Raw genomic sequence first — 14,057 nt, 5'->3', positions numbered from 1 at the left:
AAAACATATTCTAATTTAACAAATTAAAAGCCAGCCTTTCCAGAGTTATTGGACATCAACCCTTATATCCATAATTAAATTACTTTTAAGATGACACAGCTATTCACTGCTGCATATTGCATTTAATGATGGTGATTCGATGATTGATTTGCTTTCTGTTTCCATCACCAGCATGAAACTTAACAGCTGGCATATGTGTTTCCCTGGTAAAACCCATTACTGGTGGCAGATAACAACTAAGACGGATTTTCCCATGGCAAAATCCTAATGTCAAGTCACTCTACCTGATAAGCAGAGCCTCTGTGAGTGCTTCTAGAGCCTGAAGCAACTGCATGCAGGCAGCTTTCACTGAATGCCCTCCAATCCTGAGCTGAAAATTCAGAAACCACACACATATACACAGAAGCACACATGCATTCATTAAGGGCCCGTTAGTACGATACTGTTCTATGTAGACTGAATTGATTTTTTTCTTGGTCTTCTCCCCACCTTTTTAAAAAATTTCTTTTGTGAAAGAGGAGGGGGATAATTTTTATGTGAAAGTGGGACTAGAAACTATACCTGTTGACAAAACATAGTCCTTGGAATCACCTCTTAAATCACTGTGATTCTTCAATAGCTTGTTACAATTTTTTTTCCTGTTCTAAAAATGAGCATTAATATGTAACTAAGTTGGATCAGAAAAAGACTGGACACCACAATTTCTGTATTCAAGTATGAATGTCTCAAGTTTAGGAAACTACAAGATAAGAATAAAGTCATTTTGAGGTGTCACATGTCCACAAAAAATGGGTCACCTGAACTTCTGTTTCTGAAAGTATGGCAGAATATATACCCTGACTTACGCCCCACTGAAAGAACTAAATGTGATGAATCTTTTAAAAATAATCTTAAAAGCATAATCTGGCCAGAAAGTAAGGAATACCTGGAGGCCAAAAAGTAAGTGAAAGAACTCAGAGAGGCAAACATCAGTAGAGCCAGCTTTAGACCTTGAGTGAATTTGCTAAAGCCAGATGAACTTGAGCTTGTTTCCAAGGCATCAAGTATGAGTGAATGGAAACCAAGCCCAGGGCCTGATCAAAGTGGAAAGAGTAATAATAGAACATGGCCCTAAAAGCCCCAGAAGACTACAACTCAGTTTAACAGTAAATTAGAAATGAACTTGCTCATCTCCCAAGGGGCCTAAGAAGAAAACTGCCCACATCAAACCCTGGTGCTAAATGGAGATGGTAAAAATCTTCTCTGAGAATTCCTAATCAAAAGCCAGTCCTCATACAGCCTGAATTCACACTTCCTTGAGTCTTAACTTAAGCCAAAATTTTAACATGATTCTAGGTTGGTAGCAACCTGGCAAAAGCAAATATGAATCTCCTCTGAAGGATATTAACTCTCACATGAGGCCTTAAAATATTCCCACAGATAAATGTACAAGAAATAACATATTTAATATGCTTAAAGAAATAAGAAGGATTGAAATTATTAACAAAGAGCAAGATGCTATTAAAATACTAATACCAATATTCAGCAGATCTGCAAAAGAACCAAATGAAATTTCTTAAAACTAAAAAAAAAAAAAAAAGTAACAATTAAAATTTTAAAACTCAAGAGGGTTGGTTTACCAGCAGATGAAACAGAGATTAAGAGAGATTCATGAAGTGGAAGATACAGCTGAAGGAATGTTCTAGAATGTATCACTTAAGCAATAAATACATAGAAAATATGAGAGGTTAAGAGAAATGCAGCATAGAGTGACAAGGTACAATTTTTATAATTCAATTTCCAGAAGGTCAGAAAAGGGTGAATGGGACAGAGGCAATATTTGAGGAGATAATGGTTGATAATTTTCCAATATTCCAGAAAGACACAAATACACAGATTCAGGAAGCTCAAAAAACTCCCAAGTAGGATAAATAAAAAGAAATCAACACCTAAGCATAGTGATGTAAACTCTAATACCAAAGATAAACACATGATCTTAACATCAAATACACAGAAAAGACATTACCTTAAAGGTAACAAACATAGAATGAGAGCTAACCTATCAACAACAACAGAAGCCAAAATTGGGGGACTGATATCTTCAATGTGCTGAGAGAAAATAATAACCCAGAATATCTAGACAAAATATTTTTCAAAATAAGATATTAAAAAGGCATTTTCAAAAAAGCAAAACCTAGAACTCTGCCACCAACAGACCCTCACTAAAAGAAATTATAAAGGACATACTTTAAGGAAGGAAAATGACTCTAGAAGGAAGGTGGAAAATATATGAAGCCGTGTGGAGCAAAGAAAGGGGTAAACATGTGGGCAAATCTAAACAAATAATGATGTCATAAAACAACTGCAACAACAATACAGTTTTGTAGATGATGGTGTGTATATCCCACGACCCAGCAATTTCACTCCCAGGAATATACTTTAAAAGAATTTTCACCCAAGACTAGACTGGCATTTCTAAGTCTACTGGATAGTTCCTCCTGGATGCTGAGAACTAGCAACCCAATCTCATGGTTTCCAAGACCCATTCATCACCTTCCTCTGAGCCTGTTCTTCCTCTCTCTTTCCCTCCCCTAATTACGTTAAAAGTATTGTCATTTTCCCAGTCACAGTCTTAAAATTCCAGACTCACCTTTAACTCTTACCTATACCCTATTACACAACAATAATAAGTTCTCTAGTCCTAGAGATTCTAACTTAAAGGGACAATTCTTATTCAGGCCCTCAGGTCCTTTCACCTTAGCAACTCCACTAAATGTCTTTAAAAACAGCTTTGCTCAGGTCAGTCTTCTAAGATCCCTCAATGCTTCCAAATTTCTTATCAGTTAAAGTCAGAATTTCTTAGTCTAGCAATTAAAGGCCCTCATAATCCAGTTCAAACATATCTTTCTAACACCATTTTCTGCCATTTCCTCTAAAGTGCCCCCCTCCTTCCATCTCTAACATGAACTCTACAGTCTAGCCACATGTTAACACACCTGCTGTTGCCTGGGGAAAAGGACATTATAAGCTCCATGTTTTTCAACATAAAATTTGTTCTGCTGAAATTTTTTTTTTCCTTCTCAGCCAGATTACTTAAATACCTGAATCTCACTCATCCTTAAAGGCCCAGCTAACTTACCTCCACTTTCATGACATTTTCCACTATCTCCCCTTCCCTCATTCCCTTAAAACCAGCACCACTTCATCTCAATCTCACCTACACGACTTTGGTTTGTTTGGTATATTCTTATTAGCTATGTGAATGTCTCATTCATGAAAATTAAGCTCCTAGATGTAAGGGTCCAAGTCTAACTTAATCATCTTGGTAGATCTCACAATGCTTAGCAAAGTAGCTTTCATGTAGCTCAGTAAATATTATTTGAATTGATCAATAAATTGGCCTTAAAAGCACATATTCAGTAATCACTTTATTGATGACCTATAAACTGAATCATGCGCATCCCAAATCCCTGTTGTTTGTCAGTGTTTATTTTTAACCAAAGCAACTAATGAGGTAAATGATAAAAAATCAGGTTGGCCCAAGTTCTTCACAGGCTATCTCATCTCATGAAATGGGGAAAATGGTTCTTCTTTAGCCTAGGTAGGTGATTTTACTATAGAAATGAGCCATGGAAATGAAGCTGGCTGCGGTTTTCATTTTCTTTCTTGTAGGTAAACTTTTGAGCTAATTATAGAAATCCCACATTATTCTTGAAAATATATTCAACTACTTAACAGAAATGTCCATCTAATTCAAAGGTTTTGGTAGAAATATCCCCTAAGCTATTAAAATTCCTTTGAGGGGCAGGGGCCAAAAAAAACCAGGGAACAAAGCAAGGCAGTTTTATACCAGCAAGATCACAAAGAAATAGATATTATGAAATGTTAAACTAGAGAACAGATATCTGTGTCTCTTTCTATATATTTGAGAATACTTCAAACTCCAGATTCTGCAAACATCTGCTAAACATACCCCCCAAACCCACCAAGCCAGCAGCTGTGTGATCTATTCATATTCCCACTACCACCTGGAAAAATGCAAATTGTATAGCCTTGTTCATAAAAGAAAATAAATAAATGTCTCTGCTGAATTTCTACACTCCTGTATCACAAAAGTTAACAGCCCTGCCAAGGGAGATTATACGATTAAGAATTAAAATCTTAATGACTTAAATATTCTAATCAGTCTTTGATATCACCTTAATTATATGACAGATGGCCAGAAAGGGAGAAATGTGATGTCCTGTAGAAATTTAAAGTCTCTTTAAATCAATAATAAAAATGAGAGTGAAAGTATATTTAACATTATCCTAGATATACCATAGGACCAGACACTAAATATAGTGTTTTAAGAATTTATGTAAACTGATACTTTAAAAAATCATTCTGTAAACCTACAAACCATGTTACCTCCTTCCTGCCACATGACTGTTAATTCAAGACACAATATTCCACATAATTTGCTTTAAATTTAGCAAGTAACATTACTGAGAGTAATGAATGCATAGATAATCATCGAGACAGTATGAAAAATAAAATAGAAATGCCAAGTTTTCCAAAGACGAGACAAATCAAAGGAGAAAGGACTACAAAAAAATCATAAATCAGATGGACATATTAAATAGGATCCTCAGGCAATGATCTAGTTTAATGTAACACTCAAAGAGCATAACAAAGTTTTTCTGTTCCCTTAAGCTAAGTGAACATCTTTGTATGGTTTCACAAAATTGACACATTTGAATAAAGTCCAAAGACGACTCCAGTTTCAATGTTAGTATTCCCTTTCCAGAGAGGGAAAAAAACCAAACATGGCTCAATTATTTGTAAGTTGTTGATGTCTCATATAGATTGGGTCAATCTAAAAGAAATTCTTTAAATATACTCTCATAATTATGCTACTACTACTTAATGAACCAAGTGAGAATACATAATTATTCATAGAGCAAGAGGCAATAAAAGGAAAAGATGAATCAAAAAGAAGCACTGGTTAAAGAAAAAATACCTCATCTGTACATGTCAGGAAAATGTTTCAAAAAGCAAGCACTTGAATTGTCACTGTCATGTTAAAGGGGGAAACGGTACCCCATCAATTCCAAGATATGTTTTAGAGAAAACTTAATATCTAAAAATATAAGATTTTAGGAAGAAATATATTTGGAGAGAAGAGAGATAAAAAGTATTATCTGTTTTCAGTACCAGATATGGCACTGGTAATGAACAGAGAGGGAAAACTTCAAATGTCATTATGTTATAAACTTCAAGCTCTGACCTTATGCCTTAGCAACCTAACGAGTAATGTATCTTACAAGGTGGTCTAATGTGGTTTGGTAGGGAGGGACCATACTCTATTATCAGCTTCCCTGGAAACACTAGTAATTCAAACAACTTTTAAAGAAATAGAGCTCCCTGCACAATGCCTTGAATACAGTAAGTGCTCACTTAATGTCTTGAGCATAAAAACATATCTAAGTGTGTTAAATAGGTTTCTGTTGCTGTAGCTCCATGTATGCTTATTTCTAGGAAGGTCAATTATCAAGTGATTCAAGAGTGAAGAGAAAAATGTAAATGCTTAGGAGGAGGAAAGGAATTCAAATAAACAGGGTGATTTCAGAAAATAAAGTAGAACACGGAATGCAGGAGTTTTGAATTGAATTTTGAATTTAATGATTCAATTTATTGAATAGGTAGGAGTTTGTTTCATCAACTGTTATTTCCCAACTACCATAAAGATATGTTCAGAAAAATCAAAGAACTATTTATACACAGAACAAACTCTATGAAACTCCATAACCTGAGAGATTTTTTTATGTTGAAAATATAAATTCAAGAAGAGTTTTGTTCATCTGTAGTACTCCATAGTGGATTATTAAAGTTATTATTTAACTGAAACCTTCTGAGGTGGAAACAGATTCTGTTTTCTCACTAAAATCCCTTGTCTAATTCTGTTTGATATTTCAATTTCTCATTTTATTAACTATGTTACCAAAGCAACTCAAATAGAGTACTAATATATGGCCATTACACAAGTTAGCAGTATTTTCTTTATGTTAGGACAGGTAAGTACTTGCTACTTCCTCACCTTACACACTAATTATTATTTTTTAAAATTAAACTTATTGGGCTTCCCTGGTGGCGCAGTGGTTGAGAGTCCGCCTGCCGATGCAGGGGACGCGGGTTCGTGCCCCGGTCTGGGAGGATCCCACAGGCTGCGGAGCGGCTGGGCCTGTGAGCCATGGCCGCTGAGCCTGCGCGTCTGGAGCCTGTGCTCTGCAACGGGAGAGGCCACAGCAGTGAGACGCCCGCGTACCGCAAAAAAAAAAGAAAAGAAAATTAAACTTATTAATTATAATTAGGCTACCACATATGGGTTTGAGGTTTCATACCTCTGTCACACCAATGGGACATTTGAAAAGTGAAACCCAATGATTTGGGTGAAAATGTCATATCCTAACTACATTTTTAATGCTTTGCCCTCTGTTGATTTAAATTGTTTTTATTTTCCTTCACTCCAGCAACAGTGACCACACACCTAGTATCTAGGTATTGCTCTGTCATACGATTCCCCACTAAAAGGAATCAGATTCCTCAGAGAAATAGCTATCCCAGGGCTATGGAAGAGTAGGTACAAGATGAAACTAAAATATCTTTATATCAGCAAGTAAGGTAGTGCTAAAAGTGTAGGGAGGGGGTAGGTATGTCACAAGGATAGCTTAAGGGGGCTCCCTCTGACCAAATCTGGGAAAAGTTGAGCACCAAAATCATTCAGTAATGCATTATGAACCACTGCAAAAGAGGAATTTATAAGTCCGTAGTGATAACAAATCAATCATAAGTAGATACATCAATATACTGATTGATTGATAGATGAGAAAGGAGAGGTCTTGCTTACAACAGAATGCTGATTACCAACTGTGTGAAGGGAGGTTGGAAAATCATCATTTTACAACCATTATGGAAAATATCGGATAACCGAAGGGAACATTTTGATGAGAAGCAGGAGATCTGCATGGTCTTCAAATGTCTCCCTACAGACTGCTTATTAGTTTCGAAGGAAGAATAGTAATTACACACTGGAGAAATCATATAATATCTCGACCAAGTGATCAAAATGAATGCCATCTATAAGGGACAGACAGAGATTGTGTGCCTCTAGATGTGATACTTGATACAGCATGACCTCTGTATAATTCTGACCAAGAATGCATATCCTAAATCTAATCATGAAGAAACATTAGATATATTCAAGATGAAAAAACATCCTGTTAAAGAAAAGGAGATACATACTGCTCAAAAATATCAATGTTTTAAAAGACGAAGAATGGCTGTGGAAATGTTCCCAGATTCAAGGAGGCTGAAGAAGAAATGGAGCCAGAGATGGAGATGGGGTTGATGGGAGAGGAGTGAGACAGAAAGAGATGGGTGTGGGGGGGAAATGGGGTCAACAGTATATGAATCTGGGTAAAAGATATATACGAGTGTTCTTTGCAATATTCTCACAATTTCTGTCAGTTTGAAATGATTTCCAAATAAAAACTTAAAATATAACTCATCTTTCCTTAGTGTTTCTTAGTTTACTATGTTATGCTATTTTCCTGGTCTTATTTTAAAGATATGCCTATTTAATGATATTTATGATGATTTATATTTAATGATGCCACTTAAATGATATTACAGAATAAGAGGAAAACCTGAGGCATTAAATCACACCATCACTAATAGCTTGGAATCCTGTATCAAGGGGGTACAAATATACATAGCATATATTTATATTTGTCTACACTAAAAGCTAAGATACAATTTTCATAGAAATGTCTCAAATTTATTTTCATAGAATCATAAAACAGAATCAGAGGATCTCTTAAAAATATCTTAACACAATCTCCCCATGTTTCTGTGTATGGAACTGAGGTCACACAGTCACAGAGAACCAAGACTAAAACACTAGGACTCCCCTTGAGCCTTGTTACCTCCCAAAATATAATCTTGGCTAACCTGACCAATCTAAACTGTTTCAAGTAAGTCCCTTATACACCATTCCTATGAAACAGAGTAGAAAGCACATTTCACCTCTGAAATCATGACTGTCATATGTTATTTTTAAATCATTTGTAATTATATATTTTTCTTTACAACATGCTTTTTTTTAGATAAAGAGGAGTATGTAAACCTAACTGATCAATCTAAGCTTGACAAATTGATTATAATCATAGCTAGCCATCATTAATGTCACTCCACTTAAACTGTCCTCATTAAATGTACCATCCGAACTAGATAAACACAATGGAATCCATTTTCATTGGGCTACCTCTAACAATGCATGAAGTTACCTTCATTCAGTCATCAGTTTATAAGTAAGGTAATTCGTTTGCCAATATTTAATTTTCATATTACCCTTGTGAGGTAAATAGGTAGTAGCCAGCATAATCCAGCTACACCATTTTTTCCATTATCTTCAGATCTCTTTGTCACTCCCCTTCATTTACGGAGGACTTGACCAACTGAGTTCGTTTTTTTGTCCACTCTAAATTCTGTTGTTTTCACTGACTTTATCAGCCACATCCCAAACCTATCTAGTCTCTCAATTTCCTGTGCTTCTTTACATCTATGTTGTACTGAATTCAACCAAAGCCATTCAATCCCCTGGCTACACCATGGTCACCAAAAATAACTCAACCTCCTAAATCCCAATTCAATCACAATATCTGATGATCTTTTCTCCCATAGTTCCTGCTTAATTGATCAAGTAACCCTGCTGAATCAACCTCTAAGTATCATTGAAACCACCAGTCCTTTGACCCACCATCCATCATTCCTCTCCTGTCCTCAATTCTCTCCCCCTCTAGTTTATTTATTATTTTTTTTATTTTTTATTTTTTTAACATCTTTATTGGGGTATAATTGCTTTACAATGGTGTGTTAGTTTCTGCTTTATAACAAAGTGAATCAGTCATACATAAACATATGTTCCCATATGTCTTCCCTCTTGCGTCTCCCTCCCTCCCACCCTCCCTATCCCACCCCTCCAGGCTGTCACAAAGCACCGAGCCAATATCCCTGTGCCATGCGGCTGCTTCCCACTAGCTATCTACCTTACTACGTTTGTTAGTGTGTATATGCCCATGACTCTCTCTCTCCCTGTCACAGCTCACCCTTCCCCCTCCCCATAACCTCAAGTCCGTTCTCTAGGAGGTCTGCGTCTTTATTCCTGCTTTACCCCTAAGTTCTTCATGACATTTTTTTTCTTAAATTCCATATATATGTGTTAGCATACGGTATTTGTCTTTTTCTTTCTGACTTACTTCACTCTGTATGACAGACTCTAGGTCTATCCACCTCATTACAAATAGCTCAATTTCGTTTCTTTTTATGGCTGAGTCCCCTCTAGTTTAAATTCCAAGGCCAAATAAGTATTACTAGGCATTAGTAATCATTTTCTAACATACCATACTCAACACACTTTCCAATTAATGCTTCTACTCTATTTCCTAGGCCTGCATTTGCACAGCTGAGTATTTCTGAAAAAAAAAAAAAATGACCTAACTGGGAAGAGTCATATCACTCTAAAGTAATAATCATCAATTTCAAATGAATACTCAATATTGCCCAGCAATGGTGGCAACTCTTTACCAAGAATTATTTCAAATTTCTTCAAATGATCTACTTCTCATCAAATCACACTGTTGCTAAACTGTTAGGTGATAACCCTGATGACTAACCCATGAGAAAATAGAAATCACTAATCAAATGGAAACATTCTAATCATGCCACTAGCAAATAAACCTGCATTTACACCACCTCCTTCTTTCCTATTATAAAGGAGAAAAGGATCCTCCTATCAAAGGTAAGTTCTTCCACATATGGATCTAGTACTCCTCTCTTTTCAGTTTTTTTTTTAATCACTCTTCTACATCTTCAACCTTTCTTTCTCAACTCTATTATTCCCAACAGCATTCAAAGATGCTTTAGCATTTCCCATCTGAACAAAAAACTTAAATCCCCTACTAACATACACCCTGCAGATACCACCCTCTCTGTGCTCTTCCAGAACCAAGCCTTGCAAGAGTTATCTAGCCACAGTGCGTACACCCCCTCACCTCCTATTTCACTCTTCAACTCACTCCAACATGGCATCTAGGTCAAACTCTATTCTGAAACTTCCTAAGGGCATCAATGACCTCAATGTTGCCAGCTCAACTGATATTTCACAGTCCTTCTCCCTAATCTGTCAGATCATATCTTCCTTCTTGGAACATTTTCTTACCTTGGTTCTCTGACACCATATTATTCCACTTTTTTCTGGCCATACTCTCTTCGATTTCCTTTGCTGAAATCTTCCTCCCTTCTCCAATCTCTAACTGATAGAATACACCAGGGCTTGGTCCCATACTTCCTTTCCTTCTCCATGTACACACTATCAAAAAGTGATTTCATGCAGATGCATTATTTTAATATGATCTGCGTGACAATGATCTTAAATTGATATCTTTAGCTATAATTAATATTTGGAATTCCAGATTCAAATCCAACTACTTACCTGACATCTTCACTATGACCTCTGTCTAGAAGGTATCTCAACCATAACGTGGCCAAAGCAAAATTCTTCATTCCTAACCCTGACCCTACCACTAGCCAAGTCTTCCCTTTCTCAATAAATGGCACCATCATCCAGTTGCTTGGGCCAAACAATTAGGAGTCTTTCTTGATTCCTTTTTGTCTTTTATCCCACACATCCAGTTCATCATCAAGTCTTGTTGACTCCAGCCCCAAGACATATCTCAAAAGCAACTAAAACAGTGAACAATACAAACTGAGAAAGAGTGGGCTGGAGAAGAAGGAAACCCAGAGAGTATGGAGTCATGTATAAATGTCCTCTATGAGAGATGGCATGATCAGCTGTATCAAATGATGCTGAGAGGTTAAAACAATAATTACAAAGCAAACATTGAAGGTCACTGGTGATCTTGACAAGAGTAGACTCTGGAGTGATGGGGATGAAAGTTTAGTTGGAGGGGACTGAAGAAAGAGAGTAAGATGAGAATGCAAAGTCAGCAACTAACAGAGAAATCTTTCAAGGGGTTTTGCTCTCTGGAAAGCGTAGAGATTAGTAACAGCTGGAAAGCATAGAGATTAGTAACAGCTGGAGAGGGCGATGAGGTCAAGAGTGGTTCTTTTTTCTTCAAGAGAGGAGATACTAGGGCATGTTAGTATGCTGCTGAAAATGATCCATTTGCGATTGAAAACTAAATATAGCATGGGGAAAGGAGATGAATCACTAAGGAGTGGGAACCACTGCCCAAGTGGACAAGCTATTTTTCCACAGGTGGAGGGATTCTTTTGATCCACAGTCATAGGAAATGGTACACTTATAGATGCAGGGCAATTTGGTAGGTTTCACACGGGGAGATGAAGGAACTCTTAATTGAGTGCTTCTAGATTTGTCAAAGAATTGTGAGGCGGGTGATCAGAGTGTGTGTGTATATCTGTTTGTGTGTATGTGTCTGTGTGGTGTGTGCTTTGGGGATTGAGAACTTGGTCATGAAAGAGGTTAAAGAAGAGAAAAGGTATAAATTAGCTATGTTAAAGAGAAGATACTAGGCAATTTATTAATACAAGGCAAAACTGAGTGTCTATTTGGTCATGTATAAGGTTTTCTAAAATGTTTTTTTTATTGAAGTATAGTTGACTTACAATGTTGTGCTAATTTCTGCTGTATAGCAAAGTGACTCAGTTATACACATATATACATTCTTCTTTATATTCTTTTCCATTATGGTTTATCCCAGGAGACTGGATATAGTTCCTTGTGCTATACAGTAGGACCTTGTTTATTATGCACTCTATATGTAATAGTTTGCATCTACTAACCCCAAACTCCCAGTCTATCCCTTTCCCTCCCCACTGCCCCTTGGCAACCACAAGTCTGTTCTCTATGTGTGTGAGTCTGTTTCTGTTTTGTAGACAGGTTCATTTGTGCCATATTTTAGATTCCACATATAAGTGATATCATATGGTATTTGTCTTGTGTAAGATTTAACAAAAAATTTTATATAAATATAAAATATATGTCTATTTAGTGGATTTTCTTTTACTGCCAAATTAGAATTTCTTATTATACAGCAAAGTATTTTTGGAAGATAAAACATTACATATTTCCATTGTTGTATGCCCAGACAGAAACTCTGTTATGATGGTTCACAAATGAAATGACATTCTTGTACAAAAAAGTTATTCATTTTCCTTTATACAAGTTTATCTCCGTATAGAGATGTCACAAATTAATTTGAAGATATAGAAGCATACAATTAATATTGCACCGTGGTAAAACTATGCCCATTTCAAACATGTTTCTATTATTCTGTGGCTTACCATTACATGATCAGAAAGCATTATGTCTTAATGTCAAGAGTATTTATTTAAAATTATATCAAGTAAGCAAGTTGTATTTACAATACCAGCAGCACTGGCTGCAACTGTTTGCCTTCCTTTTAGCATTTTAATTTAGAGCTTTCTAAATACAAATTAGGCAAAGAAAGTCTCTGCTCACTAGATGGTAAGTAGTTTTTTTTTTTTTAATATCTCATCTGTATTAGCTGTGTTATTTTATTGGGAGTATACATACAGACAGCCTTCATGCATGGCCCTCAAAATAATTTATAAATATTAAAAGCACACCTACAATTCCCTCCTCCAAAATCTCTGCAATGTACCATTAAAATTATCCTCCAGAAAAGGCAAAATATCACTATTTTTACCTAAAGAAGTAAGCTGTTGATTACTTTTTCTTATTGAAACATTTTCCTTTCTCATTGCGGGGACAATGTGGTTTCCTGTTTCTCACTCCTTTTTGATTGTTCTTTTCGTCCTCTTAATTGGCTGTTTGTTCTTCGCTGTGTTCATAACTTTGGCCTTTCAAGTCTCTGCTCCATTTTTATTACAGGGAACTAAAACACTATGGGGCCAAGTAGCAGAGGGAGTTTTCAAAAAGTCATCAAATCCTCTCCCTCTGTCAAGCAAAGATAGCAAAGAATTCAAGAGATAAAGCCTTTTGTGAAAAATGACTCATCTTAAGTTCTCCAAAATTGAAATGCTAAAATTGGTGAAGCTTGTCCACATTCACAAAAAGGAATTCACTCATGTGAAAAAATACCAACATGGAAAACAGTCTAATCCCGGTAATATTTGCAGCCATAAATATATGAACTTTATTATCAAAAATCAATGTCCACTTGATTTTGCCAGCTTTCACTCTGGATAACACAAAAGAAATCTCATTTTAAACATCTAAATAAGTAAATTTGAACTATCAAAACTAATGTCCATGCATTTTAATCTATAGATACTGTCAGACAAGTGTGATTTAAAAATCCAAACTTTAAGGTTGTTTAAAAAATAAAAGCATCTTCATGTGGCACATATATACAATGGAATATTACTCAGCCATAAAAAGAAACGAAGTTGAGTTATTTGTAGTGAGGTGGATGGACCTAGAATCTGTCATACAGAGTGAAGTAAGTCAGAAAGAGAAAAACAAATACCGTATGCTAACACATATATATGGAATCTAAAAGAATAAAAATGGTTCTGAAGAACCTAGGGGCAAGACGGGAATAAAGACGCAGATGTAGAGAATGGACTTGAGGACATGGGGAGGGGGAAGGGTAAGCTGGGACGAAGTGAGAGAGTGGCATGGACATATATACACTACCAAATGTAAAACAGCTAGTGGGAAGCAACCACATAGCACAGGGAGATCAGCTCGGTGCTTTGTGACCACCTAGAGGGGTGGGATAGGGAGGGTGGGAGGGAGATGCAAGAGGGAGGAGATATGGGGATATATGTATATGTATAGCTGATTCACTTTGTTATACAGCAGCAACCAACACAACACTGTAAAGCAAATATACTCCAATAAAGATGTTAAAAAAATAAAAGCATCTTCAATCGAATTTATAGCTACTTAAAAACAGCTGGTTGAAAAACTGATTTATTTTGACCAATTATGGTGAGTTCCAAATTTTAGCAGTGATTTTCAGCATAAACTCGCTTAAATTTTTCCTCAGTGCCAAGTTAAGTAGCAA

General features: G+C 36.1%; 1 protein-coding gene across 6 annotated transcripts in view; it reads right to left on the bottom strand.

Annotated features, from left to right (window-relative positions):
* DIAPH2 (diaphanous related formin 2) overlaps positions 1-14,057 on the bottom strand; it is an 891,299-nt gene that overhangs the window by 522,672 nt on the left and 354,570 nt on the right. The gene's annotated exons all lie outside the window — the stretch shown is intronic.

Source organism: Stenella coeruleoalba (assembly GCF_951394435.1).
Source record: "Stenella coeruleoalba genome assembly, chromosome: X".
Lineage (NCBI taxonomy): Eukaryota > Metazoa > Chordata > Mammalia > Artiodactyla > Delphinidae > Stenella > Stenella coeruleoalba.
The sequence above is the reverse complement of the archived record's forward strand: the minus strand, read 5'-3'. Positions and strand labels throughout refer to the sequence as shown.